The sequence below is a fragment of the Protomyctophum parallelum genome (genome assembly GCF_964188405.1).
Source record: "Protomyctophum parallelum genome assembly, chromosome: 15".
In the NCBI taxonomy this organism is placed as follows: domain Eukaryota; kingdom Metazoa; phylum Chordata; class Actinopteri; order Myctophiformes; family Myctophidae; genus Protomyctophum; species Protomyctophum parallelum.
Genome location: NC_139710.1, coordinates 18,327,952 through 18,333,951, shown reverse-complemented (window position 1 = coordinate 18,333,951; position 6,000 = coordinate 18,327,952).

Below are 6,000 nucleotides of genomic sequence, written 5' to 3'. Positions count from 1 at the left end.
CTATAGCCAGTTTTAAAACTTAACACTAAAATTGAGTTCATGTAAAAGATAGTTTGTGCTCTAAAGGCTCAAGTTGTGTGGGGGTATAGCTCAGCGGTAGAGCATTTGACTGCAGATCAAGAGGTCCCCAGTTCAACTCTGGGTGCCCCCTGTCCAACATGTTGTGAAATCCATGTTTATCTCTATAGCCAGTTTTAAAACTTAACACTAAAATTGAGTTCATGTAAAAGATAGTTTGTGCTCTAAAGGCTCAAGTTGTGTGGGGGTATAGCTCAGCGGTAGAGCATTTGACTGCAGATCAAGAGGTCTCCAGTTCAACTCTGGGTGCCCCCTGTCCAACATGTTGTGAAATCCATGTTTACCTCTATAGCCAGTTTTAAAACTTAACACTAAAATTGAGTTCATGTAAAATATATAGTTTGTAGTGTACAGGCTCAAGTTGTGTGGTGGTATAGCTCAGCGGTAGAGCATTTGACTGCAGATCAAGAGGTCCCCAGTTCAACTCTGGGTGCCCCCTGTCCAACATGTTGTGAAATCCATGTTTATCTCTATAGCCAGTTTTAAAACTTAACACTAAAATTGAGTTCATGTAAAAGATAGTTTGTACTGTACATGCTCAAGTTGTCTGGGGGTATAGCTCAGCGGTAGAGCATTTGACTGCAGATCAAGAGGTCCCCAGTTCAACTCTGGGTGCCCCCTGTCCAACATGTTGTGAAATCCATGTTTATCTCTACAGTCTGTTTTAAATATTAACACTAAAATTGAGTTCATGTAAAATATATAGTTTGTAGTGTACAGGCTCAACTTGTGTGGGGGTATAGCTCAGCGGTAGAGCATTTGACTGCAGATCAAGAGGTCCCCAGTTCAACTCTGGGTGCCCCCTGTCCAACATGTTGTGAAATCCATGTTTATCTCTATAGCCAATTTTAAAACTTAACACTAAAATTGAGTTAATGTAAAAGATAGTTTGTACTCTACAGGCTCAAGTTGTGTGGGGGTATAGCTCAGCGGTAGAGCATTTGACTGCAGATCAATAGGTCCCCAGTTCAACTCTGGGGGCCCCCTGTCCAACATGTTGTGAAATCCATGTTTATCTCTATAGCCAATTTAAAACTTAACACTAAAATTGAGTTAATGTAAAAGATAGTTTGTAGTGTACAGGCTCAAGTTGTGTGGTGGTATAGCTCAGCGGTAGAGCATTTGACTGCAGATCAAGAGGTCCCCAGTTCAACTCTGGGTGCCCCCTGTCCAACATGTTGTGAAATCCATGTTTATCTCTATAGCCAGTTTTAAAACTTAACACTAAAATTGAGTTCATGTAAAAGATAGTTTGTACTGTACATGCTCAAGTTGTGTGGGGGTATAGCTCAGCGGTAGAGCATTTGACTGCAGATCAAGAGGTCCCCAGTTCAACTCTGGGTGCCCCCTGTCCAACATGTTGTGAAATCCATGTTTATCTCTACAGTCTGTTTTAAATATTAACACTAAAATTGAGTTCATGTAAAATATATAGTTTGTAGTGTACAGGCTCAACTTGTGTGGGGTATAGCTCAGCGGTAGAGCATTTGACTGCAGATCAAGAGGTCCCCAGTTCAACTCTGGGTGCCCCCTGTCCAACATGTTGTGAAATCCATGTTTATCTCTATAGCCAATTTTAAAACTTAACACTAAAATTGAGTTAATGTAAAAGATAGTTTGTACTCTACAGGCTCAAGTTGTGTGGGGGTATAGCTCAGCGGTAGAGCATTTGACTGCAGATCAAGAGGTCCCCAGTTCAACTCTGGGTGCCCCCTGTCCAACATGTTGTGAAATCCATGTTTATCTCTACAGCCAATTTTAAAACTTAACACTAAAATTGAGTTAATGTAAAAGATAGTTTGTACTCTACAGGCTCAAGTTGTGTGGGGGTATAGCTCAGCGGTAGAGCATTTGACTGCAGATCAAGACGTCCCCAGTTCAACTCTGGGTGCCCCCTGTCCAACATGTTGTGAAATCCATGTTTATCTCTATAGTCTGTTTTAAATCTTAACACTAAAATTGAGTTCATGTAAAAGATAGTTTGTACTCTACAGGCTCAAGTTGTGTGGGGGTATAGCTCAGCGGTAGAGCATTTGACTGCAGATCAAGAGGTCCCCAGTTCAACTCTGGGTGCCCCCTGTCCAACATGTTGTGAAATCCATGTTTATCTCTATAGCCAGTTTTAAAACTTAACACTAAAATTGAGTTCATGTAAAAGATAGTTTGTGCTCTAAAGGCTCAAGTTGTGTGGGGGTATAGCTCAGCGGTAGAGCATTTGACTGCAGATCAAGAGGTCTCCAGTTCAACTCTGGGTGCCCCCTGTCCAACATGTTGTGAAATCCATGTTTACCTCTATAGCCAGTTTTAAAACTTAACACTAAAATTGAGTTCATGTAAAATATATAGTTTGTAGTGTACAGGCTCAAGTTGTGTGGTGGTATAGCTCAGCGGTAGAGCATTTGACTGCAGATCAAGAGGTCCCCAGTTCAACTCTGGGTGCCCCCTGTCCAACATGTTGTGAAATCCATGTTTATCTCTATAGCCAGTTTTAAAACTTAACACTAAAATTGAGTTCATGTAAAAGATAGTTTGTACTGTACATGCTCAAGTTGTCTGGGGGTATAGCTCAGCGGTAGAGCATTTGACTGCAGATCAAGAGGTCCCCAGTTCAACTCTGGGTGCCCCCTGTCCAACATGTTGTGAAATCCATGTTTATCTCTACAGTCTGTTTTAAATATTAACACTAAAATTGAGTTCATGTAAAATATATAGTTTGTAGTGTACAGGCTCAACTTGTGTGGGGGTATAGCTCAGCGGTAGAGCATTTGACTGCAGATCAAGAGGTCCCCAGTTCAACTCTGGGTGCCCCCTGTCCAACATGTTGTGAAATCCATGTTTATCTCTATAGCCAATTTTAAAACTTAACACTAAAATTGAGTTAATGTAAAAGATAGTTTGTACTCTACAGGCTCAAGTTGTGTGGGGGTATAGCTCAGCGGTAGAGCATTTGACTGCAGATCAAGAGGTCCCCAGTTCAACTCTGGGTGCCCCCTGTCCAACATGTTGTGAAATCCATGTTTATCTCTATAGCCAATTTTAAAACTTAACACTAAAATTGAGTTCATGTAAAAGATAGTTTGTACTCTACAGGCTCAAGTTGTGTGGGGGTATAGCTCAGCGGTAGAGCATTTGACTGCAGATCAAGAGGTCCCCAGTTCAACTCTGGGTGCCCCCTGTCCAACATGTTGTGAAATCCATGTTTATCTCTATAGTCTGTTTTAAATCTTAACACTAAAATTGAGTTCATGTAAAAGATAGTTTGTACTCTACAGGCTCAAGTTGTGTGGGGGTATAGCTCAGCGGTAGAGCATTTGACTGCAGATCAAGAGGTCCCCAGTTCAACTCTGGGTGCCCCCTGTCCAACATGTTGTGAAATCCATGTTTATCTCTATAGCCAATTTTAAAACTTAACACTAAAATTGAGTTCATGTAAAAGATAGTTTGTACTCTACAGGCTCAAGTTGTGTGGGGGTATAGCTCAGCGGTAGAGCATTTGACTGCAGATCAAGAGGTCCCCAGTTCAACTCTGGGTGCCCCCTGTCCAACATGTTGTGAAATCCATGTTTATCTCTATAGCCAGTTTTAAAACTTAACACTATAATTAAGTTCATGTAAAAGATAGTTTGTACTGTACAGGCTCAAGTTGTGTGGGGGTATAGCTCAGCGGTAGAGCATTTGACTGCAGATCCAGAGGTCCCTAGTTCAACTCTGGGTGCCCCCTGTCCAACATGTTGTGAAATCCATGTTTATCTCTATAGCCACTTTTAAAACTTAACACTAAAATTGAGTTCATGTAAAAGATAGTTTGTGCTCTAAAGGCTCAAGTTGTGTGGGGGTATAGCTCAGCGGTAGAGCATTTGACTGCAGATCAAGAGGTCCCCAGTTCAACTCTGGGTGCCCCCTGTCCAACATGTTGTGAAATCCATGTTTATCTCTATAGCCAGTTTTAAAACTTAACACTAAATTTGAGTTAATGTAAAAGATAGTTTGTACTCTACAGGCTCAAGTTGTGTTGGGGTATAGCTCAGCGGTAGAGCATTTGACTGCAGATCAAGAGGTCCCCAGTTCAACTCTGGGTGCCCCCTGTCCAACATGTTGTGAAATCCATGTTTATCTCTATAGCCAGTTTTAAAACTTAACACTAAAATTAAGTTCATGTAAAAGATAGTTTGTACTGTACAGGCTCAAGTTGTGTGGGGGTATAGCTCAGCGGTAGAGCATTTGACTGCAGATCAAGAGGTCCCCAGTTCAACTCTGGGTGCCCCCTGTCCAACATGTTGTGAAATCCATGTTTATCTCTATAGCCAGTTTTAAAACTTAACACTAAAATTAAGTTCACGTAAAATATTGTTTGTACTGTACAGGCTCAAGTTGTGTGGGGGTATAGCTCAGCGGTAGAGCATTTGACTGCAGATCAAGAGGTCCCAAGTTCAACTCTGGGTGCCCCCTGTCCAACATGTTGTGAAATCCATGTTTATCTCTATAGCCACTTTTAAAACTTAACACTAAAATTGAGTTCATGTAAAAGATAGTTTGTGCTCTAAAGGCTCAAGTTGTGTGGGGGTATAGCTCAGCGGTAGAGCATTTGACTGCAGATCAAGAGGTCCCCAGTTCAACTCTGGGTGCCCCCTGTCCAACATGTTGTGAAATCCATGTTTATCTCTATAGCCAGTTTTAAAACTTAACACTAAAATTGAGTTCATGTAAAAGATAGTTTGTACTCTACAGGCTCAAGTTGTGTTGGGGTATAGCTCAGCGGTAGACATTTGACTGCAGATCAAGAGGTCCCCAGTTCAACTCTGGGTGCCCCCTGTCCAACATGTTGTGAAATCCATGTTTATCTCTATAGCCAGTTTTAAAACTTAACACTAAAATTGATTTCATGTAAAAGATAGTTTGTACTTTACAGACTCAAGTTGTGTGGGGGTATAGCTCAGCGGTAGAGCATTTGACTGCAGATCAAGAGGTCCCCAGTTCAACTCTCGGTGCCCCCTGTCCAACATGTTGTGAAACCCATGTTTATCTCTATAGCCAATTTTAAAATTTAACACTAAAATTGAGTTCTTGTAAAAGATAGTTTGTACTCTACAGGCTCTAGTTGTGTGGGGGTATAGCTCATCGGTAGAGCATTTGACTGCAGATCAAGAGGTCCCCAGTTCAACTCTGCGTGCCCCCTGTCCAACATGTTGTGAAATCCATGTTTATCTCTATAGCCTGCATTTAATCTTTACACTCAAATTGAGTTAATGTAAAAGATAGTTTGTACTGTACAGTCTCAAGTTGTGTGGGGGTATAGCTCAGCGGTAGAGCATTTGACTGCAGATCAAGAGGTCCCCAGTTCAACTCTGTGTGCCCCCTGTCCAACATGTTGTGAAATCCATGTTTATCTCGCCAGTTTTAAAACGTAATACTAAAATTGAGTTCATGTAAAAGATAGTTTGTACTTTACAGGCTCAAGTTGTGTGGGGGTATAGCTCAGCGGTAGAGCAATTAACTGCAGATCAAGAGGTCCCCAGTTCAACTCTGGGTGCCCCCTGTCCAACATGTTGTGAAATCCATGTTTATCTCTATAGCCTGCATTGAATCTTTACACTCAAATTGAGTTAATGTAAAAGATAGTTTGTACTGTACAGGTTCAAATTGTGTGGGGGTATAGCTCAGTGGTAGAGCATTTGACTGCAGATCAAGAGGTCCCCAGTTCAACTCTGGGTGCCCCCTGTCCAACATGTGAAATCCATGTTTATCTCTATAGCCTGCATTGAATCTTTACACTCAAATTGAGTTTATGTAAAAGATAGTTTGTACTGTACAGGCTCAAGTTCTGTGGGGGTATAGCTCAGCGGTAGAGCACTTGACTGCAGATCAAGACGTCCCCAGTTCAACTCTGGGTGCCCCCTGTCCAACATGTTGTGAAATCCATGT